The sequence below is a fragment of the Columba livia genome, chromosome 15, assembly GCF_036013475.1.
Source record: "Columba livia isolate bColLiv1 breed racing homer chromosome 15, bColLiv1.pat.W.v2, whole genome shotgun sequence".
In the NCBI taxonomy this organism is placed as follows: domain Eukaryota; kingdom Metazoa; phylum Chordata; class Aves; order Columbiformes; family Columbidae; genus Columba; species Columba livia.
The window spans coordinates 13,045,300-13,062,437 of record NC_088616.1 but is presented as its reverse complement, the minus strand read 5'-3'; the positions used below and the strand labels follow the sequence as shown (position 1 = coordinate 13,062,437).

General features: G+C 57.2%; 1 protein-coding gene across 2 annotated transcripts in view; it reads left to right on the top strand.

The window, feature by feature from the left end:
• Nucleotides 1–17,138, top strand: part of RAI1 (retinoic acid induced 1) — a 76,509-nt gene that overhangs the window by 35,589 nt on the left and 23,782 nt on the right. The gene's annotated exons all lie outside the window — the stretch shown is intronic.

Sequence of the window (17,138 nt, the reverse complement as noted above, 5' to 3'; positions counted from 1 at the left end):
AACAAAACAAGCCAGGGAATAACAGAGGAGCCCGGTGAGGGGGCTCAGAGCCTGCTGCTTGGGGGCGGGGGGGGGGCATGTGCTTTTGTTTTAAATAACGAAACGGCGATGATTGAAAACATATGAATAGGATGCAATGCAGAGCGGGTGTGTTAAAGCGGGGGGGTGGTGGGGAGAGCTGGAAAACTGCTTATACGACAGAAGCGGAGCTTGAATGAGTGTGGTGAGATGAAAGGCGAGGGGTCCGTCCCTCGCCCGGCTGCGGGGTTGTGGCGGGGGGGTGATTCCCAAAGGCAAAGGAATGATTTGGGGGTGGGGAAACTCGCTGGGGGGACATAAAAAAACGAGAAGAAAACCTGGAGTGAAGTATGTGATTATATCCCATCCAACTTTGCCGAGTGTGGTGTTAATGGAGCTAATTGTACTTGAAAATAATAAAATCAGAGGAAAATATGCCTGTGCATGGTGTATGGCGGGGGGGGGAGATGTGGAGGGAGCAGAAGTGGGTCCCGAAACACCATCATCCCCCCCTTAAAAGTGCTGCCGAGGTGGGTGATATTGAGGCGATATCCAAACGTGGCCGGATTGTGTTTATCTGGGCGGAAAGAAAGATGGAGCAACGGCCCCCGGGAGGGCTGTAACCCCCCAGAACGGCTCCGAACCCGCCGGTGCTGCCCTTCGCTGCCTGGCCTGGCTTTTGTGTTTGTTTGCTTCCGAGGGGGGGGTTGAGAAGGGAGCCGGGGGGGGGGTGCGAAGGCGGGGAGAAGCTGTGAGGGCGGAGAGCCGATTTAAATTGGACTTAATGGATTCCCAGGGCAGCTCTTTTAGATGAAAGTCAAAATAAGAGCCAAAGTGAATCTCAGCAGACCTGTCTGTTGCATTAGAGATGCAGCCTTCCTCTCCCTCCCTCCCTTTTTTCTTTAAAAGAGAGGGGGAAAAAAAGTGTTATCCGTACAGAAGACAGCGTGGAGTTTCTCGTTCCTATAATGAGAGCTCTAATTGAAGAACTTGCAGCCTCTTGGGAGAGTCTTTACGGATCGCTGCTTTTGTTATTCATGCCGCGCTCTGTTTTCTTGGGGTTTTTTGGGGGGGGACGGGGGGGGTTGGTGCAAGTCTGGCTGTGCAGGGGTCAGGGTGTGATGCTGTGTCCCCCTCCCCAAGTCGGTTCCATGGGCTGTCAGCAGGTAAGATCCCACAGTATCCCCAGGGGGGTTGTGTCGGGGTCCCCCGGGGATGCTGGGGGGCTGCTGCTGGCCATGCTATGCTCAGGGAGGATTTGTGGGGCTAACCCCCCACTGGGAGCCGGTGAGGTGACACGCTGCGCTCTGGCTGCAGGTGGCTTTTGTCCTCGTGGGACCCCTGGGCTCTGGGATGGATCCTGCCTGGTGTGGCATGTGGGGTGCAAAGCGGGGCTTGCGTTTGCTGCAATAGCGGCTGCAGGGTGCCATGGGGCACTGTGGGGTGCCATGGGGTGCTGTGAGCCCACTCAATGCAGAGGGCACTATACAGCCCCACTGCCACAGCTCTCGTGGCCCGTGGGGGTCTGGGGTGGCTCTCTGCAGCTGGAGTGTCCCCTGGAGGGGACAGGCATCAAGCCAAAGCCACGCGGATCCTCTGACACCAGGGGCACAGAGCAGGACATGGCCACCAAGCCAGCAGGACCTGTGCAGGGCAGGAGGGGTCTGAGGTTCCTCTCTCCTGCCTTTTCCGTTGCCCAGCAACTTGGCATGGGGACTGGCAAAGGGGGCTCCCGCTAGGGAGGTCTCTTCACCTCCACTTCCCCTCCCAGGCCCCCTCGGGTGGCCTCTGTCTCTGTGAACACAGGGAGGTGGTGGCTGTCCCCGAGCCCCGTGTCCCCATGTGCTCCCATGGCAATGTTACACGGGGCAGTGGGCTAGTTTGGCTCAGCCTTAAAGCTTCTGGGGGGCCGGTCCCTGGACACCTTCTGCAGCTACGCTTGAGCTCTATGTGGATGAAAGCAAGAGCCACGTGCCCTGGGGATGCTTCTGGTGGCATTTGGTGGCTCTGGCTGGGGAAGAGGATGCACGGGCAGGACGAGGCTCCACGACCCATTGGTTTAGCGCGGAGGCAAAGCAGATAACATGGGCATCTGATCTCCCCAAGAACTGTGTATTGACCCTGACAGCAATGCATCAGGAGCGACAGACTCTCCATCATCGATCCCTCTCCTCCCATCACCAGGTGTTGATGCTGGTGGTCACGGAACCGGCTTTAATTTCGGGTTGCTGACTCTGGCGCATAACGCTTTGCCACGGTCTCGAGGTGCTGCTGGGCTTTGCAGACGCCTCCGTGTGTGGGTCAATGTCCCTGTTTTGGGCAGAGATGGCACTTGAAGGGGGTGGCCCTGGCTCCCAGGGCCATCAGGCAGGTTGACCGCCTGCGGTGGCATCACAGCCTTTGGTGGAGGACCCAGGGGGGCACGTGGAGCTCCTGCTTTGCTGGTTTTTCCTAGGAAATCCCTCTGGTCCAGGCCTTTCAAGCTGTTGGTGCCAAGCAGCGGAGGATGGGGATCAGGCATTGGAACAGGTTGCCCAGGGCAGTGATGGAGCCACCAGCCCTGGAGGAGTTGAACAGACGCGGAGATGAGGTTCTCAGGGACATGGGGTAGTGCTTCGGTTAGGTTAGGTTATGGTTGAACTCGGTGATCCCGAGGGTCTCTTTCAACCAAAATGATTCTGTGATTTATTTATGCTTATGGGGATATTATTGATGCTGATAAATATTTCCAGGGTGGGTGTCAGAGGATGGACCAGACTCTGTTCAGTGGTGCCCAGTGACAGGGTGAGGGGTAACGGGCACAGACTGAAACACAGGAGGTTCCGGCTGAATATGAGGACAAACTTCTTTCCTTTGAGATGCCAGAGCCTGGAACAGGCTGCCCAGACGTGTTGTGGAGTCTCCTTCTCTGGAGACATTGAAAACCCGTGTGGACACGACCCTGTGTGATCTGCTCTGGTGACCCTGCGTTAGCAGGTGGGTTGGACTGGGTGATCTCCTGAGGTCCCTTCCAACCCCAACCATCCTGGGACTCTGTGTGATTTGGGAAGTCCTGGTTCTTCTGCAGCCTTTGCCGGGTAACCTCATCTGGCCAGGATTCCTCTTGTCCTCCTCACCCCTGAAATGGCCACAGCCAAATCCGATGGGTCACGTATGTGTGCCACCCCACAGAGACCTGGTGCAGAGGGTGCTGATTTTCTTGGGTGCCTTGATATTTTGGGCAGGACGGAGCCGCTGGCGGGGGGCTGGCTGGCTGGCACGCCGCCTCTCCTCCTTCCCAGCATCTTGAGATTTCCAAGACGCACGCAACCGGGCTGAGGCTGAAAAAAAGCTGCTTGTGGTTCAAGAGCATCTCCTCGACGGAGAAGAGAGGAAGGCTTTTCATTCCTCCCTTTCTTTTGGAACCAGCTGAGCTCCCCTCGCCAGTGCAGGGGCTCTTCCCGCTCCCCTCTGCAAGGGAACATTAAAAGCCGAGGGCAGCGGATATCTTGACACCCTGTCAATCTGGGCCTTTTCCAGCAGCTGTCTCTGAAGGCTGGCACTCTGCTGCACAGAGGAAAACAAGTGAGAAGAGAGCTGGGGGGAGGCGAGAGCAAGCCTTTGCAGCCGGCAATCGATAATTGCAGTGTCAGTCACCACCGAGGAAGTTCCTGCATCTGGGGGGGGTAAAGGGGAGGGCGAGAGCCGGGCTGTGCCCCCCGCAGCATCGGGCATGGGGCAGGGGGCGATGGAGCAGGAGCCTCCTGCTGCATTACTCACCACTTGATGTAGCTTGAACCTTTCAACTCCTTCCCCTTGGGGATGGAGCGGGCTGGGCAGAAGGTGTCGATGGAAAACACTCTGCTTTCTTACATTGGAGATTGCTTTTCTTTTCTTTCTTTCTACTTCTTTTTTCTTTATGTCCTTCCCCATCCCACTCTGTGTGCATTTGGGGCTCTAAAAATATAGAAAAGAAACCCCTCCAAAAAGCCCAACCCGGCTCTCCCTCATGTGTCTCCGTCTTAGCAAAAGCCGAGGCAAAAGATCAAGGAATTCTTCCTTTTGTGCAGCTTTCAAGACCAAAGATGCACCAGTGAAAAGAGGAGGCTCAGAGTACCAGGCACACACAAGTGTTAAAGGAGAGACTTCCCTTTTGTCTCCAAGGCGATCAGCCGGCAAAGGGATCCACAAATTAATTAAAAATTGCTCTGTCTTGATTGAGTTATTCCTGCTCGCATCCCACCTGCCTATCAAAAGACTGGGAATGGCAGGAGGAAATTCCTATTTCTACCCCCAAACAGCTCAGACACATCCTATGGACCGTCTCGCTCGCCTTTTATCTCAGGCAGCAAAGGAAATAAAACAAGGAAGGGCTGGCGCCGTATCCAAAGAGATCTCTCCCGGAGGATGCTTCCCACTCCCGCACTAACAAATGCCGCGGTATTCGGACAATTTGGAAGAAAAATGAACAGATTTACATGTTGTGCGTGGGCCAAATTGTGGTTTAACTCCATGAAGTTGATAGAGATCCATCAGAGATTAATTTGGCCCAGGGTTTGGCACTTGTTCCATGGAGAATAGGCTGGATCTTTGCCTTGGTTGAAACAAGAGATATTCAAATAGGTTTGTTGTGGCTGCGCTATACCCAAGTGGTAGAGCTGAGCAAAAATCCCGACTGGTTGTATCCCTTGTGCCCAAGCGCCAGAAATACACCTTGATCTGTCAAGTTGTGTATGATCCCTACCACATTTACCACCGGGAACAATTTAAGGAGGTAGATTCATACATAGGAGCTGTGCAGGGATCTCCCTGCCTGCTCTGCTAAGAGGCTTGAACTCGGCCCGGTGTCCTGATGTGGGGAAGCCTTTCTCCCCTCCTGTTTACAGGATTTCCACCCAAACCAAGCCTGTGCTGGGACTAAGCTCAGCCTGAGCCCAAGCAAGCCCGGATTCACGTCACCAACTCCTGCCCGTGCAGGGCTTGGGCTCCATTCTGGTTTGGGGGAGCATCGTTAGTGCCTCCCAGCTGGGTTCGGGGGATTGGTTTGCTGCTTTGCAGTCAGACCTTGCTTCCTCTGCTTTATTGTCATCTCCGCTTTTAGTCACCGCTCGATGCCTCACCAGGGGACACCACTCCTGCTGCATTGATGGCAGCTGCTAAAATTGGTGCTTGGTGCTTGTGCTCCGGTGAGGAGGGACGTAGCATCAGGGAAGCTCTGCCCAGCTCTTCGATGTCACTTTGTGTGTGCAGAGGAGCTGCAGGGCAGGTCGGTCACCGGATGGGTCCCCTGTGCCAGGGACGCACCTCTGGCTCCGCTGGGCCCCATCTGGGTCGTGTGGGGAGGGGATACAGGAGCAGTGATGGAAAGGAGCAGCACCAGCCACGTTCTCAGGTGGAGACGGCCAGCACGTAAATGAAAATGAGATGCTCGATAAAGTAGGAAAGAATAATTAAAAATGTTCACGGCTGCTGGCTCGCAAAGGCGTGGGCACTCGCTGACCCAGCGAGGCACGACCATACCCCCCAAACACCGCGTCCTTCGGCTCGGTAAACACCCCGCGCCACCTCGTCCTGGAACGGCGTGTCCTTCACCCTGCCTGTCGCTGTATGATCTATAGAACGGGGCTGGCCTCTTCTCACCGCCGCCTCTCACCGGGCTGGATTCTCCGGAGGAGACTCTAGTCCTATCATAGCATGTCCTTCACCGTGACTGCTGCTGCGCGCGCGGCAGCGCGGGGCTCTAATACCTTGTAATTCACTGTGACTGCTGTGGCAGGACCTGCACCGCGCTGCGCTGCCGCAGCCCCGTGGGCTTCTGCATCTGCTCTCTGTCTTTGGAGCAAGGGGCTGGGTGGGAGGGGGGACACGTGCAGGGGGACCTTGGAGGTGGCCCAGGCTTGGAGCTTGGTACCCAGCTCCCCGTGGGTGTGGGGAGGGTGATGAGCATCCCTGGGGAACGGTCCCATCCTGCCACCCGTGTGGTTTGCAGGGTGAGGTGTGTGTGAAAAGGGGATGCTGGGGGCCAGACACTGCCCTGGGCAGGAGAGAAATCCCTGTCTGAGTGTGCCAGGATGAGAAATGGCCCTTAGATACAAGAAAAACATCCTTCTTCTGGGTGGTTCTCGAACAGCATAATAAATGTCAAAAGCCCAGCGCGCACAAAGGAGAAGGGGACATTTGGCTACCGAGTGCGTTTGTTCCAGGAGCTGATTTGATTTGCAGACTTAAGAGGTTCTCTGATGCTTCCCTCTTCGCTGGTTAGCCCTGTTCCTTTGCCAGTTAAACAGAAATGCAACCACTGTCAATAACGCCCTTCTGGAGGCTCCGTCGTGGACATTTGCCGTGCCGTTCTCCTCCCCAAGCGCGGAGGTGCCACCCCCGACATCGCTCCCTGTCCCAGGGGTCTGGTTTAGCTCCTCCATCAGCAGAACGTGGCTGCACCCCTGAGCTTTTGCTGCTGTGACGAAGCGAGAGTCCCCACAAGGGGCGAGGGTTTGCCGGTCAGGCGGTGGAGATGCCCGGTGCTCACCGTGTCCCCTCGGCACGCAGAGGAGCCGGGAGCCGCGGCTGTGCGTGGCACGGGGTGTGGGTGACCGCGGATCAGCCAGGAACCGAATTCGGGGCTGTTGCTTTGTGTTGCTGGGTTTTCTTTGCAGAAGAGGTGATGCAAAGCCACGCTGGGAGGCTGGAGCCTGCAGGAAGAGCAAGGATGGAGGGGAGTATCCTTGGAGGGCTCCCGGGCTGGGAGGAGGGCACGTTCGGCAGCGAGACTGTTGAGGGAGCAGATTTTAGGAGCCAGCTCTTCCCTGTAGCATCATGGTCAGCAGCGAGTGCCAGTGTGTGTTGCCATTTTCCAAAAGACAGGGATTGGCATCTCCCGCTTTACTCCCGTGCAAATAGTCAGTGGTGTTTGCTCCTGCTTGGACTGGGGAAGGAGAAATTTGGCCCGGTGGCTTTTCTTCCTCCTGCTTCCCCCGGCAGCCTGAGCTACATATCTGCAACCAGCTGTAAGAAGAGCAGGGATCATTAGCTGGAAGGATCAGATGAGATAGTTTCTTAAAAGGATTGTCTGATTTCTGTATTGATCAGCCTGATTTAAAAGGGGGAGCTGGGTCAGAGGGCATAAATTATCATTGAAGGAGGGGTGAAGGCCTCAAAGGCTGTGCTGCACTTAGCTGCAGTGCTGAGGAATGTATCTGTCGGTGGGGACGTGCAGAGCTGAGCACCGTGGCTGCCGGCCAAGCTGGGTCTCCTCTACGCTGAACTGGGAACCGAGTCAAGGGAAGTGCATTTAAACTTGGTTAAAGAGCCCTTCTTCGCCAAAGTGGTTCCTGCAGCCCCCGCCGGTATTACAGGGGGGAGTTTGGGGTCACAGGGGGAAGGGGTGCGATGCATGACTCTGCTTAGAAGTTTTTTGGGGTGCAGCGATGGGTTGGGGGAGCCACGGGGTCTCAATGACTGCAGGTTCCCTCCCTCCCCAGGGAGAGGATGCTCTGGCCCCACAGAGACCTGCGACCTCTCCTTGGCTTTCCCCGGGCTCCCTGTGTGGTCTCAGGCGAGATGTTGAACCACGGGAGATTTCTGCCTCCCTGGCTATAAAAACGAAGCTAATCTGCAACCTGAGGTTGCTGCATTCCCCGTTGTTTTGATCGCTGCCCAGGGCTCCTGCATCTCCTGCTGCCGGAGTCACGGGACTCGCAGCCTTCACTGTGGCCCCCCCGGCTATGGGAAGAGGAACAGGAAAACATGCAGAGAAAATAAGCCGCTGTCCCCGTTGATTGCGAAGGGTCAGGTTTGGGGGACACACTGCATCACCTGCACTGGCTCGTCCTGCAGCAGCGTGGATCCCGGCAGCACCCACAGAGCTCCCTGGGCAGCCTGGGCTGTGGGAGCACAATCACCGTTCACTCAAGGCACAGCTCCCGTAGCACATGGTGGCACAAGCTGATGGTCGTGGAGTCACTGGGCAGCAGTTTGTTTATATCTGTCAGGGTTTGGGGAGCGTCCATGTCCCCATCAAGTCTTGCTGTCGCCATTGTCTCGCTCCTGGAGCTCCATCTGAGGCCCCCGCTGCCCAAACATGGCTTCTCCCCGAGGCGAGTTTGGCGTGAGCCCATTGGTATTTCTGGCTGGTTTGGTGCCTGGTGGGGGTCTTGGCTGGAGCAGGAGAGGCTCAAGCCTGGGATGTTGTGTGCAGGTGGGAACCACAGACCTGCGAGGTGCAGGAAACCCAAGGTCAGCCCTGTGCATCGTGCTTCTCCTTTCCTCATCCTCATCCTCATCCTCATCCTCATCCTCATCCTCATCCTTAAGACGGTAGAGCCTCCTGTGCCCAGGTCAGCATCCATCTCTGCCTTCTCCTGGTGTTTCCATCTCACACCTCTGGCTGTGCTGGTGGGGACAGACCACAGGGATCTGTGACAGGGACATATCACCCACCAGGACGTGAGCTGGAGCCAGCACAGGCTGACGGGCAAGGGGAAGCTGCAGGAGCAGTTTTGGGATGATGCAGCATCCTCCGAAGGGGGTTTGTGCCCTTTCCAGCCCCAATGGGGTTTGTTCCTCTTCTCTCTCTGGCTGTGCTAACGTAAAACAATCCCAGAACTGTGATTTCTGGAACATTGTTGGGGTGAATACAAACAGAGCTGTTGCCAGGGGCTCTGGGCAGCCTGGGGTGCCCCAGCAAGTGCTGGGTTGGGACGTCTGATACAACCACATCGCTGGTGTTCCCAGGCTGGGGATGTGTCCCAAAGGTGGGTCCACTTGCCCTTCCCTGGTGCTGCCCCATGTGCCGGCAGTGTCACCAGTGCAGCCGAGGCTGGTGCCCTCCCTGGTGCCAGCACCGGGACCCGTGGTGGGGGCATGGCCGGGTATGGGCAGCATCAGGCACAGGGGTCAGACCCGGCACAAGGTCGAGCCGGTGCAGTGGGGGCTCTCAGCAGCCCCACTCTCACCAAGGAAGCGAACATCACTGCCAAGCATCTGCATGGTGTCGACCTCTCGGCACGGCTGTGGTGGTGACCACCGGCAAGCAGCCACTGGGCTGACGTTATCCTGAAAATGTCAGCCCAACGCCAGCCCGCTGGCGCGCGCCAGGACGTGGCGGGAGGCGGTGACTCGGCTTGCTGGCGTTGGCTACCATTTTAGAGGAAATGTGGAGCGGCGGGTAATTATTTCTCTTTCTTAATTGAAATTTCAGCCTCAGTGGTTTGCGAGAGCAGGCGGGAGAGGGAGCACAGGCGAGCGTGACACGAGCACGGGGCTCAGTGTGGGACGAGGGGAGCACGAGCGTGCCGAACCCTTAGGGTGGCAGAGCATCTCACGACTCGCGTGGGGTCCGGTACTGCCGGGAAGGGATTCCCACCGCCCGCGGCACAGTCTGCTCATGCTTGCAAAATAAAACCAGCCCTGAATACGCAGAGATTTTAATTTTTTTAGGGGGATGATGATGCTTTATTGTTTCTTTATTCCTCTATTTCTGTTTTGCTTCGGATGGAGGGCCAATTAAATGAAATTACGCGCTGCAGTCTGGCACCCCGCGCGGGCTCGGAGCAATCAGGTGTAACGCAGCATGGCTGATGAGAGCCAATCAAGATGTATAAATGAGGTGTTGACATTCAAACAGCAGGTACCCGCGCCGCCCAGCCGCAGCCGCGCTCGCGGGCTGTCAACCCCGTGCCATGGATTCAGGCACGGGGCTGTGACAGGCGGCAGAAGGGCCGGTGCCATCCGGGCAGCCAAGATCCACTTTGGATTCAAAGCATTTCATGTTAAGCAGAATGGTGGGGACACACAGAGCAGCATGTGTGGGCATGAGGGTGGGTGGTGGGCATCCCCACCCGGGTCTCTTTGCTGGCACCTGTGCCCAGTGCCAATGATCGGTGCATCCCGTGTTTGAGGAGATGCAGCAGCCGCCAAACCCTTAGTGCTGCTCTGGGCTCGGCAGCGAAGCCAAATGCTGTCGCTTTGGGGAAACTGAGGCACAGGGCAAGCTGGTGGCATGAGCACAGCTCTCCTGGCTCTCAGCTGCTGCTGCAGGATGCGGTTCCCTCACCAGGAGTTGGGGACCATGGGGCCGGTGTCGTGGCAGCACGGCGCAGATCAGAGGAGCTCGGGGGCCGTCCGGGGAGGAGAAAGCAGCTCCGTGGCGAGCAAACCTCATCTGCGTTTCCTGTCTCACGATGGAGAAATCGCATGTGGTGAGAGGCTCTAAAAATAGGCACAGCAAACTTTTAACCACATTTGCAGATGTTAAAGGTAAAGCCAGAGCAGCCCTGGGGGGATATAAAAAAAACACATCCCTGGCTATGCCTCCCCAGCATTAACCCCCATTGCTGCTGGAGAGCTGGAGACACACGGTTCTGAGCCAGCATGGTGATGGGGGGTCAGGCCGGGGTGCCTTGTGTGGGCAGCGGGGCCAAGTTGCTGTCTGGCCGCGCTGCTCTCCGCTGCGTCCCCGCGAAGTGTGGTGGGGAGGACATTAGGAGCAGGAGCACGTAGCGGCAGGCTCTGTCTAACAGCGCTGCTGCCTGACCCTGATTTGTAGCAGGGCTGAGCGGGGAGGTTTGCTGTAGCGTTACGGCTCTTCCTCTGGTAATAGCTGGCCGGGCCGCAACACGCGCGGCGCTGCCGGCGGCACCAGGAGGCCGCAGCCACCGGGGCGGGTGGGGTTGGAAACGAGAAGCTGCCGTAGATGGGTTGTGTCGCAGCTGGTTGCGAGGGGATGGAGAGGGCATGTGGGGTCGCACGGTCCCGTGGCACAAGCGGTGTCACCGCCAGGGTCGCTTCTCCCCGCAGTGGCGATGCTGGTGGCCAGCATGGTGATGAGGAGATGGCGGGGTGCTGCCTGTCCCTGTCCCCACCTGCCCCATGACCAGTGGCTTGTCCCACACACTGCAGCAGGTTCATGCTGGCGGTGCTGCCGTCCCCTCGCCGCCTGTCCCTGTGTCACATCATCAGGGCTGGAATGATTTGGAGACAATGGCCAGGGCTGCTGGGACCTCTCCCAGACAAGGCGTCAGCTCCCTGGTGGCACCCAGGGAACGTTGTTTCACCTCCCCGTGCCAAGGGTGACAAACTATCAGAGGGTGCCCGCCCTGCGCCTGCCAGCGCAGTGGTGACAGCAATGTCCCCATGCCCCATCCCCTGGCCATGCTGATCATGGGGGTGGATGTGTCCCACTGCTGGTCATCCCCAGGGACTTGCAGAGGCAAAACTGACCCTGTCAATGGAAACACAGAACATGGAGGGTCGATCCAGGCCCTGGTGTTGTGGTCCGTGTCCGTGGGCACTGGCGAGGGGCGTTCTGCCCACGGAAGGTGGAAAAGGCGGCCCTGCCTGTCACTATCGCCTCAGCAAGTCCAAGCAGGAGAGGGCAAGAAACCTTTAACCCTGCAAACCTGGAAGGTTGACTTGGGCTATCGGAAAGAACGAAAGGGAGGAAAAAGTTAAAGAAAATGAGATTTTTCAGATTAACTTAGCTGCCCTCTGGCTGATGGCACCTCTGTACGCGGATCAGTGTTGGTGCACGGGGGTTGACACATCTCTCTCTTTGGGATGGGGTCTCCAGGTGGTTTTTAATAGTTGCTCTTTGTGCAATGGCTGGGGGGAACCCATCGCTTTCTGTCTGCCGTTGCGTGGAATCACCTCTCCTCCTGCCTGCAACTGCTGCATCCTCATGGTTGGGTTTGGGATGGTGGTTTGGATTATTATCAGCCTTAACCTGCAAGCCTGGAGAGGAAAAACTGCCCCTTGGATTTTTATTTAGCTAAAAAAAAACCCCAAAACTGACCCTGCAGCCTGCGTGGTGCCTCATGGCTGGATGGCCAGGGTAGCGGGGAGCAGTGCTGGTCCCCAAAGGTCTCCATGGACAAGAGACGGCCATGCCAGGACTGGCGTTTTGGCAATAGGCATCACCTTGCTGATAGGAATAATAACCAGTGGGGAGGGGGCCAGGGCAGGCAGACAAGCAAATCCGTTTTATCAGACGCCGCATATTTTATGAAAGCACATTTCAGCTCTTCAGCCTTGGAAAGCTTTTCATACCCTTTAATTTTCTAATAAAAAGGAATTACGTTTGCTGAAAAGCCAGTAACAAGATTCACTGTCATTGTCTTTTGTACAGACCATAATTCCTGGCTTGGGCTCCTGCCTGCAGCCCCGTTGTGTGGTCCTAGGTGTGGGTCCGGTGTGCCGGGGGGCACGGCCATGCCGGCAGCGGGCATGGCAGAGCTTTGCTGGCTGGAGATGCTGGGGATGCTGGGGGCGAAGGCGAGCGCCGTGTTCAGCTGCGACCGCAGGGCTGCTTCTTGGTGCCATGCAAAAATCATCGTCTGGTTTCGAGGCACACTGAGGTGGTTCCCGCTGGCCGTGGGTGCCGGTGAGCTGTGCCGGGGCGCCTCCAGCACACCCAGACCTGCAGGGCCCTTCCCTAGCGCTGGCAAGGCTGGAAAGGTGTTTAGTGATCCCCCCTAGGATGGGGATTGGGGAGGGCGTGGGGGACACGGCACAGGGGGAGCGGTGGGTCCTGCACCCCGTGTGGCAGCAGGACCCAAATCAGGCCCTGCTGTGGCGCCCCCCACACCGTCCTGCTGGTTTTCTACCATGGGGCTGATGGGGGTTCCCCATTCTCAGCTGCTTGCTGATGGGGAGGAGAGCTGCCCGTCCTCCCGCCATCCCACCCATTCGCATCGCCCATCGCAGGGTTTAATTCCAATGGGGAACTGGCTTTATCCCGGTGGGGAATCAGCATGTCACCAGCCGGCACTGATCCTTCCTTTGGGTGTAGCAGGTCTGTGTGCGTAGGGAGGTGAATTTTCCTCATCAGATGGGGAAAGGCTGGAGCAGGAACCCTTTATCACCCAGGTGGGAACTGCTGGCACTTCCCAAGGGCCTGGATGTGCCAGAGCGGCTGCTCCGCTCTGCACCGCACGCTGGCTCCTCACCGGGGCCACCAGCTCCTGTCGGGACATCCCTCCCCAGCAGTGGCTGGCTGTGTTTGATGCAGAGGGGACATCTCAGTCCCATCCCCTGTGAGGAAAACTGTCCCCAAAAACCCCAGGGACCTGGCAGCCACTCTTAGGGTGGCGGAGAAGGGCAAGCACTGGCACAGGCTCTCTTCTTCCTGGCTTTGCCTTGGCGAGGGGCACACTGCTGGCATGGCAGGTGGGATGGCTCTTGGGCCAAAAAATGGGTAATTTAATTGCCGTGTCATCAGCCTTGTAACTGTGAGCTTGACAATGGTGCAAGGTCCTGGTTAGGCTGATGGCTGGAGGATGGCTTTCCCAGTTTTTGGTGGTCAGAGGGTGGCTTTCCTGGTCTTTGGGGTGGATGGGGTAGATTGCGGTTGTACACGTGTCAGAGCAACCGGGTGGCACAGGACAGTGAGCCAGTGTCCCCCGGGTCTGTGCCAGCACTGCGTACCTGGCTGGTAACAAGAGTTGTCTGGGCAGATGGTGCTTCCTGGTCACCCCGAACCTCCTGGGCATCCCTCCTGCGGGGTGCAGCCTGAAACCCACATCTGCAGCACACAGGAGATGGGAGAGCCCAGGCTGCCCAGAGCACCCCCGAGATCCCACCACCCACTGGTGTGGCTGTGACCGGCACTGAGAGCCGCCAGCTCCTCCAGCTCCCCCCAAGCCCCCGGCACATCCCGGCAGGTTTGCAGCATCGGGAGCCTTTGGCAGCCTCGCTCACTCCCCGTGTTCCTCCCGGGTTGCGTTTCTCTCCGAGCACTCGAGCCGCGGCTCTGCCATTGCCGCGCAGGATCCCAGCCAGCTGCCACGTGGCGCCGGAGCCACGATGCCGCAGCCGCCGGCGCTCCGGCTCCCTCCGAGTTGCTCATTTGAAGTTTCAGCTCGCTGGCTGTTTTTGCGCAGGGGGGACACAAAACCAGCCTGCAAACACCAATAAATATCTTCTACATCCTCCCCCCCTCCTCCAATTCTCGTTTTCATTCTTACTTCCCAGCTGGTTTTGGGGGGGAAAACGGGTTTTCAAAGCTTTCCGTAAACGTGTGTAACAATAGGAAGCGTTGCCTTTTAGCCTGCGGCCGGCACAGTTTTAAATGAGGTCCCAGGTAGTCATGGTTACCTCTCCTCTTCAGTAAGAGATGACTTTTATTTCCTGCCTTTTGTATTTGCACATCTCAGATATACATTCTCCTAAACCATAATTGGTATTCACGGATAGACGGGGATGCGGGAGTGAGCTGCTGCGAGAGAGGAAGAGCCAGATGGACGCAGGGGTTGTCAAGGTCTCCAAGCCCCTGAACATCAGGAAATCTTAATTCCAAGTTATTTTTCCTCCCCCTGCCTCTCTGCAGCCTCAGGGCTTGTCCTGATCCCACCTCCCTCGCCTCATCCCACTTAGCTTGGACCCTTCCCCAGGGATTCGGGATTCACCTTCCAAACCTCTCCATGCACAAGGGCTCCCCAGCATCCCTCATCCCCTCCCGAGCACCCCTCAGTGGTGCCGAGCTGGGAGGGGGGCAGAAGGGCTGCCCTGAGCAGGGTCCTGACCTCATGGGCACTGAGGGGTGGTGGGTTTCAACCCTGCACCCTCGGATATTTGTAGGTGAGGAGGAGAAGCGGAGCCGCGGGGCCTTACACGGCGCGGGCACAGCCCGGGGAGCGGGCGCGGGAGGGAGAAGCGAGAAGCGATGATTGATGAAAGATCATAGCCTCATTCCACAGGATCATTGCTCAGAGTGTGGGCAAAGCTGCGCGTCCCACGGGGACCATCGCCGGGATGCGCACGAGCCTGTGTTTCAGGGCAGAGGGGATGGAAAGCCACATATTTTATGCCTCTTTTTTCTTTTTTCTTTTTTTTTTTTTGCTTCTGTCTCTAAAGCACCAGGAAAACAAAAACCCAAGCTGTCTAATCAGAGACAAGCAGATTCCACCCACTTCCTTGGAAAACTTGCATTTGCTAGGAAATCATCTAGCTGCATTTACAGCAAGCAGAGTGCCCCAGCGGTAGCTCGTGCCTTTCTGGCAGGATGATAACCAGCGCTGAACAATTATTGCGCTGGAGCGGGAGCAGCAGACATATTGGCTTTTCTCAGCCAGCAGGAAAGAATTTGCAAAACTAAGCAGGCGGCTGGAGCAGCTCGGATTTGCAGCGCTGGATGCGCGGTGCCGGGGATTCGCAGCTCACCAGATTTGCTGGTGGCAGCATATCAGGGACTTGCACACCGCATGCACCTGGGCTCCTATTTACATTTGGGTGGGTTTTTTTTCTGTTTGTTTTGCAAGGGAAAGGCTCAATTTTGCTGCCTGGAAAAATGCCTCCGGTTGCCAGACACTCAGCCCCCCAGGTGTGCGCTGGGGCCGGTGGGGAGTTGTTTGCTTCTTTATTATTTTCTTTTCTCCCTTTAATGAGAAAAATGTGTTCTTGTCAAGGAGGTTGTCCTTAAAAAATACAGCGCTGGGAAGAAAGGCAGCCGGCTCGGTGGTATTTATTTCTGTGGGGCCGTGATTGATGTGCAGCACCAGGAGCCTGCCCTGTTCCTGCAGCATCGCCGGGGAGCAGGATGAGTCCCGGGGCTCCCAGGGGAAATCCTGTTGGGGAAAAGCCCCAAATCCCCACGCAGAGCAAAGCGCTTTTGCTCGGTTTTAATTCCAGGTGGGGATGTATGGGATTGCTGGAGTGACTCCCATCCCACAGAGGTTTTTGGTCCCTCTTGGGGGAAAACTTGCCCTGATGCACATCCCGCTTCTGCCCTTGGCTGCTGCACGGGCTGGGCATGGGGGAAGCACAGAAATCCCTACTTTTACTGATTTAGAACCAGCGTCTGGCCCTGATCCCCCTCTGCCCGCTTGCAGCATCACCCTTCCCAGCTGGAGCATTTGGGAACGCGATGCTCCGATGCGGAAGAGCATCCCGGCAGGGTTTTGGCACAGATTTGTGCCCTGCTCCCAGCGTGGGTGCCGCCCGGCAAGGACACCAGGGCAGAGCCCGGCCCGGGATCCACTGCCCGGCCCCGCTCTGGATGCAAACTGCACATCAGTTGCAACAGCAGTTGATGGAGACTCCAGTATATTAGCAGCATTAATTAAGTTACAAAAATTATGCATGTTATCAGTTATGAGACGACCTTTCATAAACTCAGTTATTAAAGCAATAAAGCATGACCCGCTGGTCCTAACCAGTTTAATGGCTGGCTAAGAGTGCGGTTTTTCACATAATACTTTTAGCAGGTCATTAGCTGAGCAATAAGATAACACGCAGGGCCTGAGTGATGCGTGCGAATGGCAGCAGAGGCAGATGTGTCAATGGGGGGACGCGGGGCGGGGGTCACGCATCCTCCCGCGCCGCTTGTGCGGGTGTGGTGGGTGCTGTGCCAAAATCCCGACGCCATGGGGCAAACCCATCCCTGGGGTGCTGTGGGGCAGGTTTGGGGCCAGTGTTGGTCCCTCTGCAGCCCCAGTTTCGGCGTAGGAGGGGAGACCCCGAATGTCTGCAGGGCTGGGGGAGGGATATGAGGAGCCAGGGTTCTCCCCGCCTGGCCAGGCTTGGCTTATGGATAGTGCTGCTCTGTTTAGACTGGAATCCCAATTTGGGGGTGTCCAGGTTGGTCCCTGCATCCCTGTTCCCACTGCAGCACCCATGGGGACACACCAGGCATCCAGGGGTGTATGGAGGAGACCACCAAGTCCTGGCCACGAGGTCCCGCTCCCTGCATGTGCTGTTGCCATTACTGACAGCATCCCAGCCGGCTGGCGATGCCTTTCCTACCCGTGGCCATGCTGCGGTACCCAGACCCGCAGAGAGCCACACCGCGCCGCCGGCACCCCCAGCACCCCCAAAGCGCCTTTGCCTGTCCCCACCAGCCGTTTCCAAGCACTGACCCTCTCCATAAACAAAGGAGAGGGAGAGGGAGGGTGGCTGGCATGTTAATATACTCTCCCCCCCTCTTTTCCTCCCTTCATCCCTCTGGGAAAGGCCTTTGCAGATATAAGCAAACCTTGATTAAAAGCTGCCTGACAGGCAACGGCAGCAGCAAGCAGCAGGCAAGGAAGCTCTCCAAGTCCAAAGGGAGCTGCTTCTGCTGCTGCCGCTGCTGCCTCCATTCTCAGATGTCCCTGATCCTTTAATCAATCACAGCCGCGGAAGAGAAGAGCAAACACCCGTGCTGGGGC